At 37.4% G+C, this 26,699-nt stretch overlaps 1 protein-coding gene across 1 annotated transcript in view; it reads left to right on the forward strand.

Moving 5' to 3' along the window:
* MEGF9 (multiple EGF like domains 9) overlaps positions 1-26,699 on the forward strand; it is a 131,336-nt gene that overhangs the window by 58,519 nt on the left and 46,118 nt on the right. The gene's annotated exons all lie outside the window — the stretch shown is intronic.

A 26,699-nucleotide genomic window follows, 5' to 3' on the forward strand; every position in this document is an offset into this window, starting at 1 on the left:
TGCTGAGTCACTTCTATGTGTCAGTACAAAAACTTATTTCACATGTCTATCTGTATAAAAACTACTTAGAACTTGGCCAAAGTAATTTTGTTGATTTTTAAAAAAATTCATTTTGTGAAAGATGCAGACAATGTATAATGTTAGTAGGTACAATTTGAACTTTGTCTGCTGGAGGTTATTGTGGGGACTGTGTGTGGCTGTGTGCTACACTTGAATTTGTTGCCAAAGTTTAACAGCAAAGGACAAAGGCAGATTTCTCTATGCTTAGTTGTAGCTTCACTGAATACTTTTCAAAGCTATATAATTTTGCATTATTACAATTAATTTGTGAATGGATTGATTGTAAATATAGTATAGTAATTGTTTGAAGAGAGGTAAAAGGCTTAGATGAATTTATATCCTGAAGAAATAGAAGAGTTTCTCTATCTCTTCAAATCCTACTTGGCATTTAAGGCTCAGCTCATGTTCCACCTTATTCATGAACTTCCATGTTCATGAAAGCTACTGACCACTGCAGCCCACATTATTACTAAGATTTTCCTAGAACCATAGACTGTTACGGTGGGAATGGACCTTAGTGATAATCAGTTCTATCTTCCTCACTTTCAGAGGTTTCTAATCTTTTTGTGTACCATGGACCCCTTTGGCAGTATTTTGAAGCCTCTGGATCTTTTCTTAGAATTTTTTTTTATTCACAAAGTTAATATGAAGAGAATTACAAAGGAAACCAATCATATTAAAATGTAATTCACAGCCCCTGGCCTAAGAACTCCTATACTAGGTTATCACTTTGAAGGTAAATTTAAACTCCTTTAGATCTCTAAGGTCCATTCTAGCACTTTCATTTTGAGCTTGGTGCTACATTCCAAAATATTTTTTTTCTTTTGAGTTATTTTCTTTGGGTATTCACCCAAAAGTAGAATTCCTGTGTCAAAGTGTGATCATGGTCAATACCACCATGACTTCAATAAGAATGGGTCATGTCACACTCAATTCATTTCCTTTTTTGGCAAGATTACCAGATTCACAGATCAGAGGAATGCTATAGATAGAGTTTACTTAGATTTTGGCAAATCATTTGACAAAGTCTCTCATGCTATTGTTGTGGGCAAGTTGGAGAGATGAGAACTAGAGAATGGCAGTTAGGTGGTTTTAGAGCTGGTTGAATGACTGGGCCCACATATTAGTCACAAATGGTTTGGTGTCAACCTGGAGGAAGTTGTGAAGCTGTGTAGTGCCCCAGAGATCTGCACTAGGCCTTGGGAACTTTATTATTGCTTAGTTGTCCTTTGTTTTTGAAGAGGACATGACATCACAATGCTAAATTCAAGTTACAGTGTCTCCAACTGTGGCTGATCAGACCAATACAAACTCAGAATGTTCTACCACAGGTTGGGCACAAATGTGAATATTTGGGGTGAATTCTCTAAATTTACTCATTTTGCATTTCTTTTGAACTACTTCAAATCTGCTTTGCTCCTAGAGCTCAATACCTTCTCTGATGAGGGCATGCCATGCTGTGTGGTTCTGTGCCAGTGTATCCCATGTCACACAATCAATTTCAGAGTTCTTGAGTGTCCTTGTATTGCTTCTTCTGACCACCATATGTGTGTTTGCCCTGTGTGAGCTCTCCACAAAATAATCTTTTTGGCAAGTGTATGTTTGGCATTCAAACAACGTGGCCAGCCCATCAGAGTTGTGTTTTTTATGCAGTAGAGTTTGAATGCTTGGCAGTTTAGTTCTAGGTGATCTTCAGAATCTTCCTAAGACAATTCAAATGGAAAGGATTCAGTTTCCTGGCATGGCACTGGTATGCTGTCCAGGTTTCACAGGCATACAACAATGGGGTTAGCACAACAGCTCTGTTCACCTTCAGTTTGATAGTCTAATACCTCTCCTCTTCCACACTTTTCTTCGGAGCCTCCCAAACACTGAGCTAGCTCTGGCAATGCATGTATCAACCTCATTATCAATGTGTACATCCCTGGAAAGTATATTACTAAGGTAAGTGAACTTATCCATAACATTCAAAACTTCTCCATAGTTGGCATACTTATCAAATTTGCAAAAGAAACAAAACTGGAGATAGTTAACAGAATCTGCATCCAGAAGGGCATTGACTAGCTATACTGTGGATAATATCAAATAAGAGTAAACTTGTTTTTTTTTTTTTGGTCTAGACCCATGATTTCATTGATATGGGAAATTCCCAGTGTAAAAACTGCCTTCACTAATGCAAAATGGCACCTTTATAAGTTACAGATAGTTTCCTGGGGCACTGAGAGGACATGACTTCCCCATAGTCAAAGGCAAAAATTGAACCCAGATATTTTTCACTTGAAGGCCAGTTCTTTATCCCTTATACTCCACAGCTAAGTGGCGTGGTGAATATAGAATGTTGGGCCTAGTGTCAGGAAGGCCTGAATTCAAATTCAACATCAGATACTTACTAGCTGTGGGACCCTGGACAAGTAATTTAACCTCTATTTGCCTCATTTTCCTCAACTGCAAAATGGGAGTCAAAACAGCACCTACCTACCCTGCAGGGCTGTTGTGAGGATCAAATGAAATAACATTTGTAAAGCACTTAGCACAGTGCCTGGCATATTATAAGCACTATATAAATGCTTATCCCCTTCCCTTCCCTCTCAAAATGAAACATAATCGGGATAAGTATAAAGTCTTACACTTGATTTCCAAAAATCAACTTCCCAAGTACAAGACAAAGGTGTGGTAGTGTAGAATTTCATCTGAAAAACATCTGGGGATTTTTAGTGAACTGCAAGGTAAATAGGAATCAGTAGTATCATATGATAAACCAAAAAGGCAAAATAATCTTAGACCACATTAAGAGAGATTTTTGTAGTATCTAGAACCGTGAAGATGTGATAGCCACACTGTGTTCTCACTGAAACTTCTGTTTCGTAGAGTCTTAGAGTTCAATAGAGTCTTCTGTTTCATTCTAGGTACCCCATTTTAGAAAGGATGTTGGTAAGCCAGAGAACATTCAGAGGATAATTACGATGATGAAAGGTCTTACAATAATACTACATGAGGATTGGTTGAAGAGATTCAAAATGCTTAGCTTAGAGAAGTTTGGGGGCTGGTGTAGGGGGTCAGGAGACCTATCTTCAAGTTTTTGAAGGGCTAGCAAATGGAAGAGTAATTAAAATGCCTTTTCCTGGCCCCAGAGAGCAAAACTAGGAGTAATGGATTGAAGTTGTGAAGAGTTAGATTTAGGCTTAGTATAAGGAAAGACTCCTAACAGTTAGAACTAGCCATAAATACAATATAGTATCTCAGGAGGCAGTGAGCTCCTCTTTGCTAAAGGTCTTCAGTTGAAGGCTGAATGACCACATGTCAATTATTTTAGTGGGACTTCCTATTCAAGTTCTTGTTAGACTTGTAAATCCCTTCCAACTCTGAGATTCTTTGAATGGTTTTGGAAGCTTTTTTGTATATGTCAGGAAAAGGCCAATTAAGAACATAAATAGTGCTTACTAGTCACATGTAAAGCACATATACTTGTTTCCTTGTAGCCATTTTGATTGATATAAGAAGTCTGGATAAGGATGAGGAGGCTCATCAGAACAAGATTGACAATTAGATGATGATTTTTTTTTCACCATGAAGACTCATGAACAGAATTTCAGAGCATTCCATTAATTTTGATTGCATCCTTATGTGACAGACCTTTTGCAAATGAAAGGGAACTGAAAACTATGGGGCACATTATTTGCCAGGACACAATGAGGAATAAAATCTTGGCTGATCAGTTTCTTGAAATCATTAGTTAAATTATTCTAGGACAGTATAGAAGTGTAAATATAGAAGGTAAATGTGAGAATAATAATAATTTACTAACTAACTGATGGCCTTCTTAAACTCACAAAGTAGATTTTCCAAAATTGTGGTAAAAAATTTTGTCCTTGATAGAAAGACCCTGAACTGGGATCCAGGAGACCTGACTTTTATCATTTACTAGTTATTTGATCTATTTGTTATGGTGCTTCTCTGGACCTGAGCTTCCTATCTATAATGTGAGGAAATTGATCTAGATGCTCTCTAAAGTCTCTTTCAGCTCTGAGATTCTGTGCTTTTATACCCTATGTTCTTTTTTTTAAATAATTCTTTTGAAAAAATGTATTAATTTTTATTCAGAACTTAATAGATACCAATTAAATTGGGCACTTCCATATACATAGTGGGACAGAAAAAGAGGATTGTCCACGAAACTATGGATATCTATTATTAATATGCTTTTCTTTTAAAATATAAAGCAAATTCAACATGTAACTTTCAAAATCGTTGTTTGTCCGTGATTCTTTCTGCCCTTTATTTTTTAAAATTAATTAATTTATTTATTTTTAGTTTTCAAAATTCACTTCCACAAGATTTTGAGTTCCAAATTTTTTTCCCATCTCTCCCCTCCCCCATCCCAAAATGACATGCATTCTGAATACCCCTTCCCCCAATATGCCCTCCCTTCTATTCCCCCCATCCCCTTCTCTCATGCCCTTCCACTTCTGTTTTCCTGTAGGGAAGAATAGATTTCCATACCCCATTGCCTGTATATCTTATTTCCCAGTTGCATGTAAAAACAATTTTTAGCATTCATTTTTAGAACTTTGGGTTTCAGATTTTCTCCCTTCCTCCCCCCACCCACCCTCATTGAGAAGGCAAACAATTTGATATAGGTTATACATGTGTAGTCATGCAAAACACTTCCCTAATAGTCATGTTGTGAAAGATTGGCTATGTTTCCCTTCATCCTATCCCACCCTCCCATTTATTCTCTTCTCTCCTTTGATCCTGTCTCTCCTCAAAAGTGTTTGCTTATTTTAAAGTCAAATTTTCTATTCAGCTCTGGTCTTTTCATCAAGAATGCTTGGAAATCCTCTATTTCATTGAATATCCATCCCCCCCCTCCCCCAAAGGATTATACTCAGTTTTGCTGAGTAGGTGATTCTTGGTTTTAATCCTAGCTCCTTTGACCTCCAGAATATCTAAGCTCTCCAATCCCTTAATGTAGAAGCTGCTTAATCTTGTGTTATCCTAATTGTATTTCCACAGTACTTGATGGGAAAAGTCTGGCATTGGGCTGGGAGAGGAGCACAGTTCAGTGTGGGCCTCAGGCAAAGACAGGGGCCCCAGCAAATATTTTCTCCTTGACCTGAGAACTCTGGAATTTGGCTATAATATTCCTAGGAGTTTTTCTTTTGGGATCTCTTTTAGGAAGTTATTGCTGGATTCTTTCAATTTTTATTTATCCTCTGGTTTGAGAATATCAAGGCAGTTTTCCTTGGTAATTTCTTGAAAGATGATGTCTAGGTTCTTTTTTTGATCTTGGCTTTCAAGTTGTCCAATAATTTTTAAATTATCTCTCGTGGAGCTATTTTCCAGGTCAGTTGTTTTTCCAGTGAGATTTTCACATTGTCTTCTACTTTTTCATTCTTTTGGTTTTGTTTTATAATTTCTTGATTTCTCATACAGTCATTAGCTTCCATTTGCTCCATTCTAATTTTTAAGGAATTATTTTCTTCAGTGAGCTTTTGGACCTCCTTTTCCATTTGGCCAATTCTGCTTTTGAAGGCATTCTTCTCCTCATTGGCTTTTTGGACCTCTTTTGCCATTTGGTCTAGTCTATTTTTTAAGGTGTTATTTTCTTCAGTATTTTGGGTTCTCCTTTAGCAAGCTGTTGACTCATGATTTTTCATGATTTTCTTGCATCACTCCCATTTCTCTTCCCAATTTTTCCTCTACTTTTCTTACTTGCTTCTCAAAATACCTTTTGAACTCTTCCATGGTCAGGGACCAGTTCATATTTTTCTTGGAGGCTTTGGATGTGGGAGCTTTGAGTTTGTTGTTTTCTTATGGTTGTATGTTTTGATCTTTGTCACCAAAGTAAGATTCTATAGTCTGAGTTTTTTTTCCTCTGTTTGCTCATGTTCCCAGCCAATTACATGACTTTAAAACTCTTTGTTATGGTAGAGCTCTACTTCTAGTGTGGAGGGTGTACTGTCCCAAGCTTCAGGGATTTTGTGCAGCTGTTTTCAGATATACTTCTAGGGACCTGTACATTTTCAGTTCTTCCAAGGTGGTATGATCAAAGGAGAGGTGTTTACTCCTTTCCTGGCCTGTGCTTTCGTCTATGAGTGACCATAAGCACTCTTTCCTGCCTTGTAATTGTGAGAAGGATTCCCTCTTCACTGCTGCCACAAGCTCCACCATGCTAGCGCTCCTCCTCACCCCAGGACCTCCATCCAGGACTGCAACCCAGATCCAAGCACAGGCAATGCAAGAGAATCCTGCTTCAGGGCCAGCAAAGAGATCTCTGCAATCCCTCTCTAATCAGCTGCTCAATCTCCCCACTGTCTGGGCCTACAGCTCTGGAAGCAGCCTCTGCCACCACCCTGGGGCTGCACCAGGGTTGGGGCTGGACCATGCTTCTCTCTCACCCAGGTCTGACAGACCTGTCCTACTGACCTTCTAAGTTGTCTTTGGTGTTTGTGGGTTGAGAAGTCTGGAAACCTTCACAACTGCCTGTGATTCAGTCCCCTGAGGCCTGCTTCAGGTTTGCTGGGGCCCCTGTCTTTGCCTGAGGCCCACGCTGAACTGTGTTCCTCTCCCAGCCCAGTGCCAGAGACTTTTCCCATAAACCATCCTAGGTTGTCTTGGGCTGGAAATTTGTTTTGCTCTGTCTTCTTGTGGGTCCTGTTGTGCTAGAATTTATTTAGAGTCATTTTTTATAGGTATTTAGAGGGATTTGGAGGAGAGCTGAAGTAAGTCACTGCTTTTACTCCACACCTCTACACTCAGTGTTCTAAAGCCTCCTCCAGATCTAATATTTTAATATCTTATGATTCAGTGACTCTGTTTCTTCTGATTTGCTATGTTCTATAACCAAGTAAGCTGAATCCTCTTGGTCATTTATAATATTGGCTCATAGAGAGCAGGCATTGATTATCTTTTGTATATTTTGCGCAAAGCCAGGTAACATTTGTTTAAAAACAAGACAATCCAAAATCAAATTTGATGGGTGGGAGAGGAAACTAGTTAGTTACTGTGGCAATGAAAATAACTATTCTCTTTAAAAAGTAGTTTAACTTTGTACTAGGAGATGGCCACACATCCAATGTACAAATCTCTCAGTAATATTTTTATTTCATTTTTATTGTATAGCTAAAGAGATTCTCTTCCATCCTTCAAGGTACTGGTTCCTCTATCTTGTTAAGGGTCGGCATCAGGAACATCCATCTTTATATCTAAGGAGGGCACAGGTGAGAGTCTTATTCTGCTGTGTAGCAGAAGAAGTTTATTAAAAAGCTCAGGAAAAAAAGGGACATTGCTCCTCACCAGATGTTGCTAGGGTGTAAACAAAAATATCTGAGTGTGCACTGTAAATAACAGTATATAAAGAAAGAGTTGCTATGAAGTCATGTGGCTAAAGTAATACCCTATTCAATACTTGACTTTACCTGCATAATTTTCTATCTGCGGATTGCTTCCCTTTGATCCTTGTCAACATAGATTAGGCCACCTGGGCATTGAATTCTTCCATGGTAGTTAGTGTCTGAAACAGAGTTCAGGAGCATATTAGAACTGAAAGTGGTCTTAAAATATATTAGAGCTGGGGGCAGCTAGGTGGCACAGTGGAGAGAGTACTGGCCCCGGAGTCAGGAGGACCTGAGTTCAAATCTGGCCTCAGACACTTGACATTTACTAGCTGTGTGACCCTCGGCAAGTCACTTAACCCCATTGCCTAGCAAAAAACCAAAACTAGATAGGTAGATAGATAAATAGATATAATATAATATATATATATAATATATATTACATATAATATAATACATATGTATATAAGAGCTGGAAGAGGGTTTTAGAACTTAAAATGAGAATAGGAACATAGAATACAGAAGTTTAAAGCTAAATAAGACATCAAAATACAGAATGTTGGAGCTGGAAGGGCTCTTAGAAATTATCTTTTCAAAGTCCTATATTTTACAGATGATGAAACTGAGACCCAGAGAGCGGAAGTGATTTCCACAGCCACACTGAATTTGTAGCACATTCGTAAGTCTCATTTCTGTATCCTAGGCAAAATTTCCTCTGGATAAGTTTTCCTTAAATAAATATCCCTGAATGGAAATAAAAAAATAACCTCTAATAATAGTATGACCTTAGACAATTAGTTTTCCCTTTATGGCCTTAGTTTCCTCATTTATAAATTGAAGGGCCTAGCTTGGGGGATCTCTTCTGGCCCTTGTGCCTCTGATATTCTTTGTTTCGGTGAAGCCTATCCCCAGAAGCAGGGAACAATTAGCATGCAGGAAAGCTATTTTATCAAACAGGATTGGCATACATTCTCTATTCTTTTGTGTCTAAGGTATGCCGCTGACTAGCTTTGTGACTTTGGATGGGGAAACTTATTTCACTGAGCTTAGGTTCTTCATCTGTAAAATGAGTCGATTAAACTAGTGATACCAAAGGTACCTGACTGCTCTAAAGTTCCGTGATTTTGTTTTTCTCTTTTAGGTTACTGCATATTGCTTTGAATGTTTCCTCAGTGTTACTGTTGACATACTCTATCCTGCTTTGTTAAGTGCTCTGTAAATGTTGCAGAGAAAGTGTCATTTGAATTATTCATTTAAGTTAATTATTCACAGGTAGTTTAAAGGTTCTGAATAAAATGAAGCCCAGTATTAAAGAGGGAGGCAGGAGGAGAGTTGGAGGCAGTGTTATTTACTGACTGAAGACCTAGGGAAGGTAGCAGAATAGAGTGGAAAGAAGAGAATCAGGAGAACTGAGGTCTAACACTTAGGTTCTTGTGCCCCAGTTTCCTCATCTGCGAAATAAAGGGATTGGACTATATCTAGTGTTTAGCATAGTGCCTGGCGCATAGTAAGCACTTAATAAATACATACTTGTTGACTTGTCTTGATTATAGGCTCTTTAAGTCCCCATTCTAGCTATTGGCAACCTATTACAGCATAAACAGCACTGGTTTGGGAGTCCAAAGAGAGCTGAGTTCTAATCCTGGCTGCACTGTTTATTCTCTTTATCACCTTAGACAAATTAATCTTCTTCACTAGTCCTCAGTTTTCTCATCTCTAAAATAAATAGCTTGGACTAGAGGATTTCAACTCATAAATCTCCTAACATTCTGTTATTTTTTGATGATAGTAGTAGAGGCAAATAAAAATGAGGGACAGTGTTTAGTGGATGGAAAGCTGGCCTTAGAATCAGGAAGATCTGGATTCAAGTCCCATCTCTGATGTTTACTGGCTTTATGAGCATAGAAAAGTCACATAGCTCCTCTGTGCCCTAGGTAACTCTCACGTTGTCAGAACAGTTGGTTATCTGCCTTGTAGCAGGGACTTCCTCATAGGGAATTCCCTTCACCAATGAAATCACAGTTCATACCAAAATAAAAGAATAGCTCACATTTCTGTAGCATTTTACAGTTAACAAAACTCTTTCATCACAACACCCTCATGAATTAGGTAGTCCTAATATTCTTATTCAATAAATGAAGAAACAGTCTTAGAAAAATTCAATGACTTGCTTAAGGTCATACAGCAAGTAAGTGTTAAAGTTGGCATATTGACTCCAAATGTAGTGTTCTTTCCAGTCACCATCCTGGCACATTCTATATTTTGCCATTGTCTGTTCTAAGGTCCTTTCTAACTGCAACAGTCTGTGTTCTAACATTTGAACTCTTGGGCAAATGGCCTACTGCTTCAAGTGTGATCAAAACTTTTTACAGAGAAGCTTGGGCTAAACTCCTTTGTTTTCATGGCATTGGTGTGAAATGAACAAAAGGCATTTCATGAATGTGCGTTTGGAATTTTTTTATGTGGATGAATTTTTATTTTAAGAGATCAAGCTTTTCTTTGACAGTTTAGCTTGTAAATTTCCACATCTCTAGACAAGCCTGGTTTACCTCCAGAAATTCATCAGCTTTACTCCTAAATTTCCCAGCTATGGCAAGATTTGTGAGAGGCAGCCCTGGCATTTCATAAATGTGAAGTGTAATTTGAGCTTCACTTTTATGCTAGAGCCTTATAAAAACATAAGACTCTCTACTGATAATTCCTTTTCCCTAAAATTGGGATTTTTCTAAGATCCTTCCATTGTAAACATACGAAGATGAAATATGGGCCTAATAAAATGTATATTTGGAAATAAATGTTCCATACTCACAGGAAATCAGGCTAGCAGCCAGGCTTAGTGTCATGTGGGCTTTTTCATCTTTTGACGTATAGGCAGAAGTAAGTTGTTAGGTAATGCCTGGTTCTCCTCCCTTCAGTTTGCCAATCAGTTTGTCTTTTTCACACCATCTTAAAGTCAGGAGAGCATATTCTTTATCTCCTATATTGGGTTTGTGAAGAAAGGCTGATTTGTTGGACTCAGAACAGTCTAGATCCAAAGATAGCTGTGTTTCTGCAGAAAGAACAGCGGACTTGAATGAAGGAGTTAGGTTTGAGTCATTCTCCCTCCATTTATTAATCACATGACTCAGTCATGACAAGTCACTTCACCTCTTTCAGTTTCCTTAGCTAATGCACAGTTTGATATTTTGCTTCTTTTCCTTTTGCACATTGACAGTATTTACATTGTGTGTACAATAAATGGAAGGGTCTGGGCCAGTAGTTTGACCTCTGTCCCCTCAATCCAGACAGTGCTGTGGCTGTGGTCCTACAACCATTATGTCATTGTCCAATTGGTTTAGGGCCTGTAGGGCATGGGATCTAGCTTTCTAAAACTAAGTTGAGACTTTGGAGGAGACTCTTTGATTCTGAATGTTAGGGTTTAAGTCAGATGGTGACTGTTTTTGTGGGACAGATGATAGAATAGTGGTTTAAAATTTTGCATCCTGGGATTCATTTGGGAAATCTTTATGGGAAGTTCCAGTCTGCTTTTCCAGATTTATGTTATAATATTCCCTTTCAAGATCTAGCTAAATAGAACTGCTCACAAGATTATAGGGTGATCAGATTTAGAGTCTGAAGAGGCCTTAGAGCTCATCTATTTTAACTCTGCCTTTGCCCATCCTCCCAACCTCTCCACTTTCATCAGTTTACAGGAAACTGAGATCCAGAAAAGGGAAGTGACTTTCTTAAAGTAGAAAATAGAACTAAAATTCAAACCCAGCTCTCTATAACACCAAATCCTGTGCTTCCTCTATTATAAGATAATGACTATACCAAACTGTTCTCTCCTTCTCTGATCTCGTCCTTCCAAATATGCCTTTTTGAATGCTGTTGACTATCCCTGAAATAAGCTCTCACATCTCTACCTGTTGTAATCTTTTTTTTCCTCCAGGGCCTAACTAAGGTGCCAGCCACTTAATGAAGCTGTATCTGTTTCTCTTCACTCCCTTTTCCTCCAGCTAAAAGATTGGTATATTCTTCTTGGAATATCTAACATCACTCTTTGTACCTACACTATGTATTTATATTTTAACTTTTGTGGGCATTATCTGTATATGTGTCTTACCTCCAATAGATTATAAGCTTCCTCAGGGCAGGGAATTATGTCTTACTGCATTTTTACCTCTTTACCAGTGCCTAGTAATATGTGTGTATGTATGTGTTTATACACACATACGTACATATAGTCAATCCTCAGCTTTTGTGGGAATAACACTCCTAGAGAATAATGCAAAAGTCAAAAACACGTATATTGATACATTGAAACTATGGGAAAAAGAGATCATACAAATGGGAGAAGGACCCACATGTACAAAAATATTCATAGCATCTCTTTTTGTGGTGGCAAAGAATTGGAAATTGAGAGGATGCCCATCAATTGGGGGACGGCTGAGCAAATTGTGGTACATGAATGTAATGGAATACTATTGTGCTATAAGAAACGATGAACAGGCTGACTTCAGAAAAACCTGAAAAGACACGTATGGTCTGATGCTGAGTGAAATGAACAGAACCAAGAGAACGGTTGTACACAATAACAGCCACATTGTGCGATGACTAATATAAACTTAACCCTTCCCAGAGATACAAGGATCTAAGACATCTCCAGAGGCCTCATGATGGAAAGTGCTATCTACATCCAAAGAAAGAACTATGAAAGTTGAATTTCTATTTTTTTCTCTTCTGTTGAGTTTTGTTTCCTCTTTCTGATAGTTCCTCCTATTGGTTTTAATTTTTAATTACAACACCACTAATGTGAAACTATGTTTAATAGAAATGTAAATGTATAGCCTATATCAGATTATATGCCATCTTGGGGAGGGTGGTGGGGAGGAAGGGGGAGAAAAATTTTAAACTCAAAAGCATATGGAAGTGATTATTGATAAATCAAAATAAATTAATAAAATCTTAAAAAAAAAGAAACTATGGGAAATAGGGAGTTAGATTCCCATGACCACCAAAAACTGTAATCTTTTGCTAAGGATTGTTGAAAATATACTTTTATGTGTAGAATTCTTTATTTAAAAAAATTAATTCTGATAAAATGCACTTTTCTTAACACAGTATCATGAAATAATTGCAGTATACAAAATAAAATTGGTAACATGCAAAACATTTTTTCTCAATAGTAATTTTCTAGAATTCTGTGATCTTTTGTGCTAACATTTGAATAAAAAGAAAACATTGATTTCAGACAACATTTACTTTTTATAATGCATTAAATCTATAGTACCATAAATACCATATAGCAATAAAATTCTTAAAACTAAAATGTTTTTTAAACCTGAATCTTACCTTCCAAAGTGTCAGATGGCCATGTGAGGGAACTGTTCCCTCATTGTGCACTTGAGGAGTTACTTTAGCACTTTCTAGAGCAGTTTCATGAATACTTTTGTGAATACTTACCTCCTTTTTGTGGATATAGCAAATCATTGATTCATTAACACAAACTCTTAGCCGACAGCAGTTGAAGATATTCTAGCATGAAATTTATTATCTAACATCTTTGTTTTCTCACTAAGCTGCATCACTGACTTTGCATGCTTGGACTTAGAGCCCAAAGGACTTGCACTATATTTGGGAGCATCAAGGCTTGAGTTTTAAAGGTAAACAATGAAAATATGCAACAAATTCACAGGGGCCTCTTTACAACTAGGGTGAACAGGACCAGTCAAGTGCCTAGTAGGATGCCAGACACCACACACTCGTTCACATTGTACCTCTCACTCTTCTCTTTATTGTGCATAGCTGTGAATGTTCGCAGTTGCCATTGTAAAAGTGAAGTTACGGATATCATGAGTGTTTGAAGTTGCAAAAGTTAAATATGCTAATGTTGAAGATCAACTGTATATATAAAATCCAACCTGTGATTTCACCTAGATAGGTAGCTGCCAGTGAGAAACTAACTCCCTCTACCAATTCAGATCTGCAACTATTCTTCAATTTAAAGTCTCAGAGAATGGCTTAGTGACAGGTTAAGTGATTTGGTTAATTAAGGTCATGCATTCAGTATGCATCAGAGGCAGAACCTGAACTCAGGTCTTCATCCTAGGTTAACCAGCTTTCTATGCCGTGATGCCTCCCAAATTGCATGTAATAGGTTAATAAATATTTAAGTAAATGTAAAGTAAGGGTCAGGAACCATTATAAAATATTTTAACTTAAATATTTTACTCACCATTCCAAATAAAAGTTCATAATGCAAGATTACTCATTTCTCAAAGAAGAAAACCACCAAAATGTCCTAGGGGAAAAAAAAAGCTTATGAATTTGTTCCTTGGTGTTTCCTTTCCCTCCCCCCCCCTTTTTTTCACTTATATGCACATATCTCTATGTTCAAGTACTCACATAATTTAATGAGAGCTTTTAGATTATCCTTCATCTCCTGGACTCGGACAAGAATCCTACACTACCTTTCATAGGCTAAATGAGTAAGTTGCCCAGGATTCTTTTCTTTATGTTTGACGATGCTCCTCTGTTATCCTTTATGTTTACCCTTTACTCTGTTCATTGCTCTGTAGGATTCCCCAAGTCTTGTTGGGCCTTGGAAGGAAAAGTATGACTTAGTGATGGAGGAATATGCTGCTTTTTCTACCAGGCAAACAAATGAGCTTTTCAGTGTTTCATACTGGAGAGTATGATTACCTTTCAAGCCTTCCTTCCTGTCTTCTTTCTCTTCTTCACTGCACATTGGTGACATGCCATCAGTCATGCCACAGTCATCTTTGTGCTGCTCTGGAGTATAAGAATTGGCCAGATTAAAAAGCAGTATTTTTGATCTTTCCCTCTTTTCAATCAGATGAAAGTTTCCTTTCTTCTGTCTGACACTACAAGTCCTAAAGTGAGGGCACTGCATTATTGCCATACTTAATACATAATTAGGGAAAAATTGAACTAGGTTGTCTGAGCATATCTACTAAATCAGATAGAAGTCACATGGGATACTGCAAAGAGCATTCAAGTTTGAAGTCAGAAAAGCTGGATTTGCATTTTGCTTTGCTACTAATAGTTATGTGACCTTTGTCAAGTCTGACTATACTTCTCTGCCCATGTTTCCTCCATCTACAAAAAATACTAGTTGTACTACCTGAATGATATAAAATGACTATGAGAATCAAATGAAATAATGTATGTGAGATATATTGTAAACTTTTAAGTGTACCATAGAATTATTATGGACATTCCCTTCACAATTTATCTCACTCCTTCCTTGTATGCTCATCTTATTCATTTCTTGTCCATATTTTCCTCATGTAGATAGGATCTACTAAACACAAAAACGATATCTAAGGGATGCTAAAACTTTGAGCTTTTCATCTACTGACTTTCATGCCTTTTACATAGTCACTTCATTATATATGAGTGAATAACTGAATTTAAAAGAATTTAATAAACCTTTAATATATGCCAGGCAATATACTAAGTGTTGGGGATACAAATACAAACATACTTTTCAAGGGACTTCTTTCCTTCTTCTTTCAAAGGACTTACATTCTTAAAGAAGACAACACATAATGGAGAGTGTTGGCCAGGAAAAGGTGTTTTGGTCTTTATAGTCACAATGGTGGTTTATGTCATAGGGTGGTCTATTAAATACACCCTTTCAGGAAAGCAAGAGTTGTATTAATTTTATTTTTGTTACTAGTACAATAGGGGTAGGTAGGCAATGGTGAGATGGTTGAGGTGAAAATAATTGGATCTTGGTTCTGCTAGATATAGTAGACTCTCACCAGTCGAGACAGCATGACTACAATGAAAGAGTTCCAAAGCAGAATGGTTTAACTCCTCCACTGAAGAGGCTCTGGTATTCTGCCTATGTTGCTATTATTATGAGTATATGTATAGTGGCTCTGGCCTCAGTGTTAGGAAGACTTGGGTTTAAGTTTTGCCTCTGACACATATTAAATATATCAACATGGGCCAGTCACTTAAACTCAGTGTGTCCAGGCAAATCTCAAAGTGTGTGTTACAGACTGGCAGTTGCTGATCTGCCTCAGTAGAAGGATTGCTCTCCTAGGGAGTTATTGGATTGGATGACATCTTAAACTCAATATGTCCAAAACTGAGCTCATCTTTCCTTCCAAACCTTTCCTTCTTTCTAACTTCCTGTTACTGCCAAGAGCACCACCATCCTCTCTGTCATCCAGGCTTGCAACCTAGGTTTCATCCTCAACTCTTCATTCTCCATAATCAATTAGTTGTCAGATCCTGTCAATTCTTTCTTCATTACATCTCTTGTATAAACCTCTGGCACTGTTACCGCTCTAGTGCTGGCTTCTTGTCCGTTCATGCCTAGACAATCACAGTAGGCTTCTGTTTGGTCTCTATGCCTCAAATCTCTCCCCATTCTAGTCCATTCTTCATTCAGTCATCAAAGTGATCTTCCTAACGTGAAGGTCTCACCATATCACCTCCCTAGTCAACAAACTTCAATGGCTCCATGTTACCTCCTAGATTAAATATAAAATCCTGTTTGGCTTTTAAAACATTTCATAAGACGCAGAGCCAAGATGGCAGAGTGAAATCAGTGACTTGCTTGAGCTGTCCCTCAAACGCCTCCAAATACCTATAAAAAATGTCTCTAAACAAATTCGAAGGCAGCAGAACCCACAAAAAGACAGAGTGAAGCAAATTTCCAGCCCAAGACAATCTGGATGATTGATTGGAAAGGTATATTGCGTCAGGTGGGGAGAGGAACGCAGTTCAGCATGGCCGCGCAGGCCGCAGCATACCTGGAGCAGACCTCAGAGGACTGAATTGCGGGCAGCTGTGGTGGTTTTCAGACTTCTCAACCCAAGAAGGCCAAAGACAGTTTAAAAGGTCAGTGGGAAAAGTCTGCTTCTGTGGTGAGAGAGGAGCTAGATTTCAGAGACAGCTCCAGAACACAGAGCATGCTGCGTTATAAGCTTCTGGCCCACAGACTGAGGGGGAATCCAGTGGCTGATCAGAGGGGGATTACAGGGATCTCTTTTCCAGTGCTGAGGCAGGAATCTCTTGCTTTCCTCGTGCTTGGATCTGGGTCACAGTTCTGGACAGTGGTCCTGGGGCGAGAAGGAGTGTTGGCATGGTGGAACTTGTAGTGGCTGTGCAGAGGAAACCTTCCTCACAGTTCCAGGACAGAAAGGAGTGCTTGTGGTCACTAATAGACCAGAGCACAGGCCAGAAAAGGAGTAAACACCTCTCCCCTTACCATACCACCTTGCAAGAACTGAAAATTTACAGGTCCCTACAAATATCTCTGAAAAGAGCTGTATAAACCCCTTAAGCTTGGGACAGTACATTCTCCACATTGGAAGCAGACTCTTAACCTTAACAAAGAGCTTAAAACTCAAGTAATTGGCCGGGATCATGAGCAAGCAGTGCAAAAAGTCAGATTATATTATCTTCCTTTGGTGACAAAGAAGATCGAAACATACAACCAGAAGAAGACAACAAAGTCAAAGCTCCTACATCCAAAGCCTCCAAGAAAAATATGAATCAGTCCTAGGCCTTGGAAGAGCTCAAGAGGGATTTTGAGAAGCAAGTAAGAGAAGTAGAGGAAAAACTGGGAAGAGAAATGAGAGGGATGCAAGAAAATCATGAAAACCAAGTCAACAGCTTGCTAAAGGAGACCCAAAAAAATACTGAAGAAAATAACACCTTAAAAAACAGCCTAACCCAAATGGCAAAAGAGGTCCAAAAAGCCAATGAGGAGAAGAATGCCCTAAAAAAAAAAATTGGGCAAATGGAAAAGGAAGTCCAAAAGATTACTGAAGAAAATGCTTCCTTAAAAATTAGAATAGAGCAATTGGAAGCTAGTGACTTTATGAGAAATCAAGACACTGTAAAACAAATCCAGAAGAATGAAAAAAATAGAAGACAGCGTGAAATATCTCATTGGAAAAACAACTGACCTGGAAAATAGATCCAGGAGAAAGAATTTAAAAATTATTGGACTATCTGAAAGCCATGATCAAAAAAAGAGCCTAGACATCATCTTTCAGAAATTATCAAGGAAAACTGCCCTGATATTAGAACCAGAGGGCAAAATAGAAATTGAAAGAATCCACAGATCTCCTCCTGAAAGAGATCCCCAAAGGAAAACTCCTAGGAATATTGTAGCCAAATTCCAGAGTTCCCAGGTCAAGGAGAAAATATTACAAGCTGCCAGAAGGAAACAATTCAAGTATTGTGGAAACACAATCAGGATAACACAAGATTTAGCAGCTTCTACATTAAAGGACCACAGGGCATGGAATATAATATTCCGGAGGGCAAAGGAGATAGGATTACAACCAAGAATCACCTACCCAGCATAATCCTTCAGGGGATGAAATGGTCATTCAGTGAAATAGAGGACTTTCAAGCATTCTTGATGAAAAGACCAGAGCTGAATAGAAAATTTGACTTTCAAATACAAGACTCAAGTGGAACATGAAGAGGTAAACAGGAAAGAGAAATCATAAGAGACTTATTAAGGTTGAACTGTTTACATTCCTGCATGGAAAGATGATATTTATAACTCATGAGTCCTTTGTCAGGATTAGGGTAGTTGGAAGGGGAAAAATTATATGTATGTAGATAGATAGATAGATAGATAGATAGAGGGCACAGGGTGAGTTGAAGATGAAGGGGTCATATCTGGAGAATAAAATTAAGGGATGAGAGAGGATTATACTAGGAGAAGAAGAAAGGGAGAGGTAGAACAGGGTAAATTACCTCACAAAAAAAAAACAGAAAAGAAAAGGCTCTTACAGTGGAGGGGAAATGGGGAAGGTGAGAGGGAATGAGTGAATCTTATTCTCATAGGATTTGGCTTAAGGAGGGAATAACATACACATTCAATTGGGTATGGAAATCTGTCTTACCCTACAGGAAAATGGGGGGGAAGGGTACAAGAGAGCAGGGGGGTGATAGAGAGGAGGGCAGATTGGGAAAGGGGATAATCAGAAGCAAATACTTCTGAGGAGGGACAGGGTCAAAAGAAAGAATAGAATAAATGGGGGGGCAGGATACGATTAAGGGAAATAGAGTTAGTTTTTCACAACATGACTACTATGGAAGTGTTTTGCATAAATACAAATGTATAACCTATATTGAGTTGCTTGCCTTTTCAATGAGGGTGGGTGGGGAGGGAGGAAGGGAGAAAATTTGGAACCCAAAATTTTAAAAACACATGTTTTAAAAAAGTGTTTTCACGTGCAACTGGGAAATAAAAAATGCAGGAAATGGGGTACAGAAGTCTGTCCTGCCCTGCAGGAAAATAGAAGGGGAAGGAGATAAGAGAAAGGAGAGGGAGAGATAGAAGAGAGGGCAGACTAGGGGAAGGGGTGTTCAGAATGCATGCTGTCTTGGGGTGGGGGGAGGGGGGAGATGGGGTGAAAATTTGGAACTCTAAATCTTGTGGAAGTAAATGTTGAAAACTAAAACTATATAAACCTATATTAAAAAAATAAATAAAACGTTTCATAACTTGGCGCCATCCCACCTTTCCAGTCTTCTTACACTTTACTCCTCTCTATATACTCTGTGATCCAGTGACAGTGGCTTCCTTGCTAATTCTTGTCACAAGATAAGTGCTTAATATATGCTTATTTCCTGACCAACTGATATAATCAGAAGAATGATTTTCCTTAAATTTTTAATGTTTTTTCAATTACATGTAAAAACAATTTTAACCTTTTTTTTTTATGATTTTGAGTTCCAAATTTTCTTCCACTCTCATTGAGAAGGCAAGCAATTTGATAAAGGCTTATACATGTTCAGTCATGCAAAACATGTTTCCATGTTAGTCATGTTGTGAAAGAAAACAGACAAAAAAACCCCACATGCTAAAGTTGAACAAAGCATTATGCTTTGATCTGCATTCACATTCCATCAGTTCTTTCTCTGGAGGTGGATAACATTTTTCATTATAGGTCCTTCAGAATTGTCTTGGATCTTTGTATTGCTGAGAATAGTTAAGTCATTCACAGTTGACCATTGTACATTGTTGCTGTTACTGTGTACGATGTTGTCCTGGTTCTGCTCACTCCACTTTGCATCAGTTCATGTAAGTCTTTCCAGGTTTTTCTGAAAGCATTCTGCCTGTTGTTTGTTATAGCACAATAGTATTTCATAACAATCATATACCACAACTTGTTCAGCCATTCCCAATTAATAGGCATCCCTTCAATTTTCAATTCTTTGCCACCACAAAAAGAGCTGCTTTAAATATTCGTGTATGTATAGGTAGTTTTCCTTTTTTTTTTTTTAAATCTCTTTGGGATACAAATCTAGTAGTGATATTGCTAGGTATGCACAGTTTTATGGCCCTTTGGACATATTGTTCTCCAGAATGATTAGATTAATTTACAACTTCAGCAACAGTGTATTTTCCCACATCCCTTCCAGTATCTGTCATTTTTCTTTTCTGTCATATTAGCCAATCTCATAGGTATGAGATGATACCTCAGAGTTGTTTTCATTTACATTTCTCTAATCAATAGTGATTTAGAACATTTTTATATGACTATAGATAACTTTGATTTTTTCATCTGCAAACTGCCTGTTTATATCCTTTGACCGTTTATCAACTGGAGAATGAGAATATTATTATAAATTTGACTCAGTTCTCTATATATTTGAGAGATGAGGCCTTTATCAGAAAAACATGCTGTAAAAATTTCCCCCCAGTTTTCTGTTTTCCTTCTCATCTTGGCTGCATTGTTTTGTTTATGCGGGGAAAAAAAATGTAATCAAAATTATCTGTTTTATATCCTGTAATGCTCTCTATATCTTGTTTGGTCATAAATTCTTCCCTTGTTCGTAGATCTGACAGGTAAACTGTTCCATGCTTCCCTAATTTGCTTATGACATTACTCTTTATGTCTAAATCATGTACCCATTTTGACCTTTTCTTGGTATATGGTATGAGGTATTATTGGTCTACACTTTCTTTCTTCCAAACTGCTTTCCAGTTTTCCCAGCAGTTTTTGTTAAATAGTAAGTTCTTGCCTAGATCTTTGCTTTTATCAAACACAAGATTATTGTGGTCATTTACTACTTTGTATTGTATACCTAATTTATTCCACTGTTCCACAATTCTTATTTCTTAGGCAGTACCAAATTGTTTTGATTATTACTACTTTGTAATACAATTTAAGATCTAGTACAATTAAGGCCACCTTCCTTCACACTTTTTTTCAGTAATTCCCTTGATATTCTTGACCTTTTATTCTTCCAGATGAATTTTATTGCTTTTTCTAGCTCTATACAATAATTTTTGGTAATTTGGTATGACACTGAATAGGTAGATTAATTTAGGTAGCATTGTCATTTTTATTATATGGGCTCAGCCTATCCATGAGCAATTAATATTTTTCCAGTTGTTTAGATCTGATTTTATTTGTGTGAAAAGTGCTTTGTAATTGTGTTCATATAGTTCTTGGGTTTGTCTTGGTAGGTGGTATTTTATATCATCTGCAGTTATCTTAAATGGAACTTTTCTTTCTACCTCTTGCTGCTAGCCTTTGTTGGTAATGTACAGAAATGTTGATGATTTATGTAGGTCTATTTTATATCCTGCAATTTTGCTGAAGTTGTTAATTATTTCAACTAGTTTTTTAGTTGATTCTTTGATATTCTCCAAGTATACCACCCTGTCATCTGCAAAGATTGGTAAGTTTTGTTTCCTCATTACCTAATCTAATTCATTCAATTTCTTTTTCTTCTTTTATTGCTTTAGCTAACATTTCTAGTACAATATTGAATAATAATGGTGATAATAGGCATCATTGATTCCTTTGTAATTTATTCATTGATCAAAGATCCTTGATCTTATTGGGAAGGCTTCTAGCTTATTCCCATTGCAGATAATACTTGCTGTTAGTTTTAGATAAATACTATTATCATTTTAAGGAAAGCTCCATTTATTCCTATGCTTTCCAGAGTTTTTAATAGGAATGAATATTATATTTTGTCAAAGGCTTTTTCTGCATCTATGGAGATGATCATCAGAGGACTTCTTAAAAAATTCTGTAATTCTGTCATGTACAGAACATGGTAACATACAAAATGGCCTTCTGTAACAAAGTCATTTTTCTGAAGTATAAGTCTCACCATGTTATTCCCCCCCTTTTCACTGAACTCCAGTGGCTCTTTATTATCTCCAGAATCAAATATTAGTGCTCTGACTATAATAACTCAATAACTGGCCTTTTAAAATCTTTCCAGTCCTCTTATATTTTAATCTCCTCCATGTACTCTACAATCTAGCTATTCTGGCCTAATTGTACTCATGTTACCTGGTACTTCATCTCTCATTTTTATGCCTTTGTACTGGCTGTCCCCAGTCTAGAATGGTCTTTCCAATCACCTCCACTTCTTCATTCCACTACCTTCCTTCAAGATCCTACTCAGATCCTCCCTCTATAGGAGGCCTTTCCTGATCTCTCCAACTGCTATGTCTTCCCTTCTCAAATTACCTTCCATCTTTTCTGTCTATATCTTGTATATATCTAGTTATTTTAATGTTTGTTTCAATCTTCACGAGATCAGGGACTCTTCCTGCTTTTCTTTTTATCCCAGCACTTAGCATAATTTGTAGCATACACTAAGCTCTTAATAAATGTTTGTTAACTGACTAGCCTCATCTGATAAGAGAGAGAGGCAGTCTAGAACCTTGAAATGTGAAAGCTAGGAGGGATAGCAGAGGTGATCTAATCTAATTCCTTCATGTGACAAATGAGGAAAATTATAGCTAACATTCTCCATACTTTGTTGCATCTTCCCTTGTAGCCACCTTCTTCCATTGGTGAATTCTTCACGTAGCCCCCATTTTGAGGAAGGGCCCAGACCAGCATTCTTCATTCTTTGCTACCATTCCTCTACATAGGTGTACCTTCCCCACCCAATTCCACCCCTGCTTTTTTAGCTCCCTTTTGCATATTGTCTTCCCCCACTAGCAGGTGAGCTCCTTGTGAGCAGGGAATGCCTTTCTTTTTACTTGTGATCACATCGCCAGCACTTAGTACTGTGCTTGGCACATAGTAAGCACTTAATAAGTGTTTGTTGACTTGATTTGACTGGACACGTGAAGTGAGTCGCCCAACGTCACATAACTAGTTAACTGTAGAAATAGGATTAAAATCCAAGTCTCTTGCCTCCTAATCCAGTTCTCTTTCTGTTATACTAGTAGGTTTTCTGAATCTCAAGTTCAAAAGCACATAGAGAAAATATGAGTGCTGCCTGCTTAAAGGTTAGCAATTAAATTCCATTAGGTACTTAAGGATCACCAAGGCCATGGTTATAAAGGAAAAAAAGCTGACTCAGACCTGTGTTCTTCTCTTGAATGAATCATTTATCTCCCCTTGGCCTTGGTTTCCTAATAAAGAAACTAAACAGAGAAGATTAGATGGTCCCATCCTTTTCTAAAATCCCACAATATCTGGCTCCATTTGGAATCTAATAAATATCAGTTCTGCCACACTACACACTGGGCTTTGCATTAATTTAGCTAGTACTAGTTTGGCTTAGGTAATTAGCAAGGTGCATCCCATATTGAGATTGTCAGTGGAATTGAGCAGTGGTTGTATTTGCTTTGGGGCATTTTCAAGCAGAGACTAAGGATCTTTGCCTTCAAGTACCCTTGCACATCTTTTTCCTTCTCCCAAATTAGTCTACTTTCCCTTCCTAAATATCTGCCCATGGCCTTATTTCTTCTTAAGGTAGACAAATGCCAACAGTTGACTTACTTTTTTTAAACATTCTCTGAAACCCTAGCCTATTGTGATACCGCTTAAAAATTTTCAATTCACTTTTCTCATACCCCTACTGTGAGGTAGATAGAACAGTTACAGTTATACCTATTTTATAGATGAGAAAACATAGTTTCAAAACAGTAAAGGATCACACAGGTCATAATCATACAGCTGATAAACATCATAATCAAGACTTGAACCTTATTATTAAAGCTGTACTCTTTTCATCGTGTTGTTTCCTAATTCATGATCCTTTAGTCACTGATCACTCAGTGTGTGGTACATATTGTTACTGCAGTTTCTGAATCCTCTACTGAAATTGCATTTGCATTGGTTACTCTGGAGTTCTTGACTTTTCATGGTAATCTAGATTTCAGAATTAGTCCCATTCTCTTGCCCCCAATATATTTGCGTTTTCTGACACAGCTCAGCATAAGTGAAGCAGTTTATTTGTATCTCATCAACAGTAACTTTTCAGTGCAGATCTTTTCTCCTGCACACACATCAAGTGAGAACTCTTTAAGTTGCTGAAAGCTGCTGGAAGCAACTTGACCTTGAGCAAATGCTCACCTCTGTGGAAAGCAGGAAAATGATTTATGATGTTATGCTCCTGTTGCAGTAAAATCCTTTGAATGTAAAGCAATAGACATCATCACTCCTTTTTACTCACAGTCTTCTAAGTGGTGATTCTTGTGCTGAAAGAAGTACAGATAAATTTGATATGTCAAGCTTATTATCAAGTCTAAGATGACTATTCTTATTTTATGTTTTTCCCCCATTATAACCCTCATTTTTCAGGCTATGTCAAAGTTATAAAGAAAAGGTCTTGTTTGATGACTTAGTCTGACCTCTCTATACTATTAAAAGGCAAAATATATTAGTAGGTTTTAGTCTTGAACTTTACTGTCTTTAAAACAGTTACCCATTATAGTTGAAGAAAAATACTTATCTATGGAAACAAAAACCTTAAGCAGTTAAAACAGATCTTGGCATCTGTAAATTACGAATGACTTAAAATAATTGACCACTTTCTACTCTGTGTCTGTGACTATGAACAAAGTGATATAGCATCATAGAATGATTGAGCTGGAATGGACATTAAAATACAGAGCACAGAATTTTAAAATATCAAATATTAGTTGGAGAGAACCTTAAAGGACACCTAATCCAATTTCCCAATAATCCCATCTACAAAATTGTTGACATGTTTAGAGGGCAATAAAGAGACTGTCCTGTTTGTACAGACAGATCATTAAATAGCTACAATGATTGGTTGGCACTGAAAGTTTATCCATTAGCTTTGAGTGATTGGGTGTTTTGTTACTGTTCTTGTTGTTAGGCGATTGGATGGTTTTTGTTGTTGTTTTATCATTGCTTTCCCTTCCTCCAAAGCACCTAGGCTCACTTAGTTTTATTTTATTTTTTGTGGTGTGGGTGGGGGACAGCAGTCACTAATCTTATCTTACCCACTTGGGACAATGATTCAGTTTCCAGGATGGAAGTGCATCATTTGTGGAATAATGGAATAAAATACTCCACACTGATTATAGGGTCTGTTGGTCTTTGTCACTTGAGATAGGCTTACCCATAGCCAGTCCAGTTTGGTTAGTTTAATGTTTGGTAAAATTGGTCAAGCAAAAGCAACTTGAATGTGTGGTGTACTTCTGCCAATTTCCAGAAGAAATAAAAATGTCCTTCTCAGAGCTGTTTTCATTCTTTGGAGTGAGAGTCTTGCCACAAAAGTACCTTTGGCAGATTTTCATGCCAATAAATATATGGTTTTGTCTAGAAAACCACATATTCAAAAAGGGTGAAATGAAACCCTGAAAAAGGGAACCCTGTCAAAGAGATGTCACACATAGATATTGTAATCATAGTCATAATAATCCTCATTGTGGAAGGAAGTTGGTGGTCTAGCTTAGACACAGGCTTGAAATAACCTACACTTTATATCACATAGAAATGTAAAGCTGTGGGTAATATAAATATTGTTTTTCAGATGAGGAAACTCTAAGGTTCATGGAAGTTAAAAGACTTATTTGTAACTACTCAGTGACAGTGCATAGACTCAAATCCAAAATTTTCAACTCTGAAGTATATGATGAACTTTAAACCTCCCTGTATTTTTCAACTCACACTGCTTCTGTTTGGCTGGATCCTATCTACACTTCATTTTTAGCAATAAGCCTTTTAAAATTCTTATGTATGCCTAATGGTATTAATGACTCTTGGGAAGGCTGTTGACACAAAGGATGGATGTATTTGCAAAACAGCCCCAAAGAATCCTGGCTATTAGTCTTCCTTGTCCTTCCTTCCCCCTACCATGTGTGTTCTACTGAAAGGATGAGTATTTTCAAATTGGAAATGTTTTTAGCCCTACAAATGTTTGAATTAAGATGCTTCCAAATAAAAGGTTTGCTTTCCAATAGTTGTTTTATATGGGAAATGCCACAGTCTCAGATTAGTATGGATAATTTTAAAATATTATTCAAGATGAACCTGTATACCTTACTAGATATTTATTGCTTGTGATATACTTCAAGGATCTGTCATTTTATTTGTTTGGATACTTAACTTATGTCTATAAAAAATGCTGTTGCCCCCCCCCCAAAAAAAAAGATTCATCACCTTGTGGCCAAAGTGGTAATAAAAATATATTTGAACTTGGCTAAACTGGTACTTGAGGGACAAGAACAGTAGTAGTCTATTACTAGATTCATTCATGAAGCCTTTCCAGTATGGTCAGGGCTGTCAGAACCTACATTCTAATGGCCTAGCCTTTAAGAAGCTAGGAATACTTCCATTCTAGGATGAGGCAATAGAGGACTTTAGTGAAGAGCCCATGATACACTAATCCTTAAATAACGTATGATCTTTTGCATTTCTTGTTGTAGGAAGAACATGTTAAACCATTTACTAGAAATTTAATAGCTACATCTTCTGACTCTGGCTGTGGAAATATTTTGTAAGAGTTGATGTGGTATACTATAAAACAGCATTGGACTGGGAGTCAGAAGACCTGGGTATGAGTGCCAGAAGTATCATTTACCAACTGGGTGGCAAGTCATTGGGGAAGTTCAGTTTTTCTCTCTAAGTATCATTTTCCTCATCTGTAAAATAAAGATGAGACTATTTTTACTACCTACATCACAGAGGAGTTGTGAGCAAAGTACTCTGTAAACCATAGAATACAATGTAAATGTGAGCATATTGTTATCTTCTGTGTCCTGCTACAGCTTACTGTAATTATCCATCTACGGGTGTTTATGCAACTGTGCATTGGAATTATTGAATAAACTTGTGTTCATCACTCATGTCATACAAGAAACTGCCTATGACAGAAAGAAATAAAGGCCCTGTCTTTGATATTTCCATTCCAAAGAAACACAAAGTACAGACATACTTAGGAGCCAAAAGATGAGTGTTAAGAAGTCGTTTCCTGAAGATGAGAGAGAGGTTAAATTAATTGCCTCTCTTCTTATAAGCCTTATGAAGCCTTGTATTAAAAAAAAAAAGCTTGTGACTGTGTGTGTATATATATATATAT

The sequence above is a fragment of the Phascolarctos cinereus genome, unplaced genomic scaffold, assembly GCF_003287225.1.
Source record: "Phascolarctos cinereus isolate Bilbo 61053 unplaced genomic scaffold, phaCin_HiC Scaffold_2;HRSCAF=192, whole genome shotgun sequence".
Classification (NCBI taxonomy): domain Eukaryota; kingdom Metazoa; phylum Chordata; class Mammalia; order Diprotodontia; family Phascolarctidae; genus Phascolarctos; species Phascolarctos cinereus.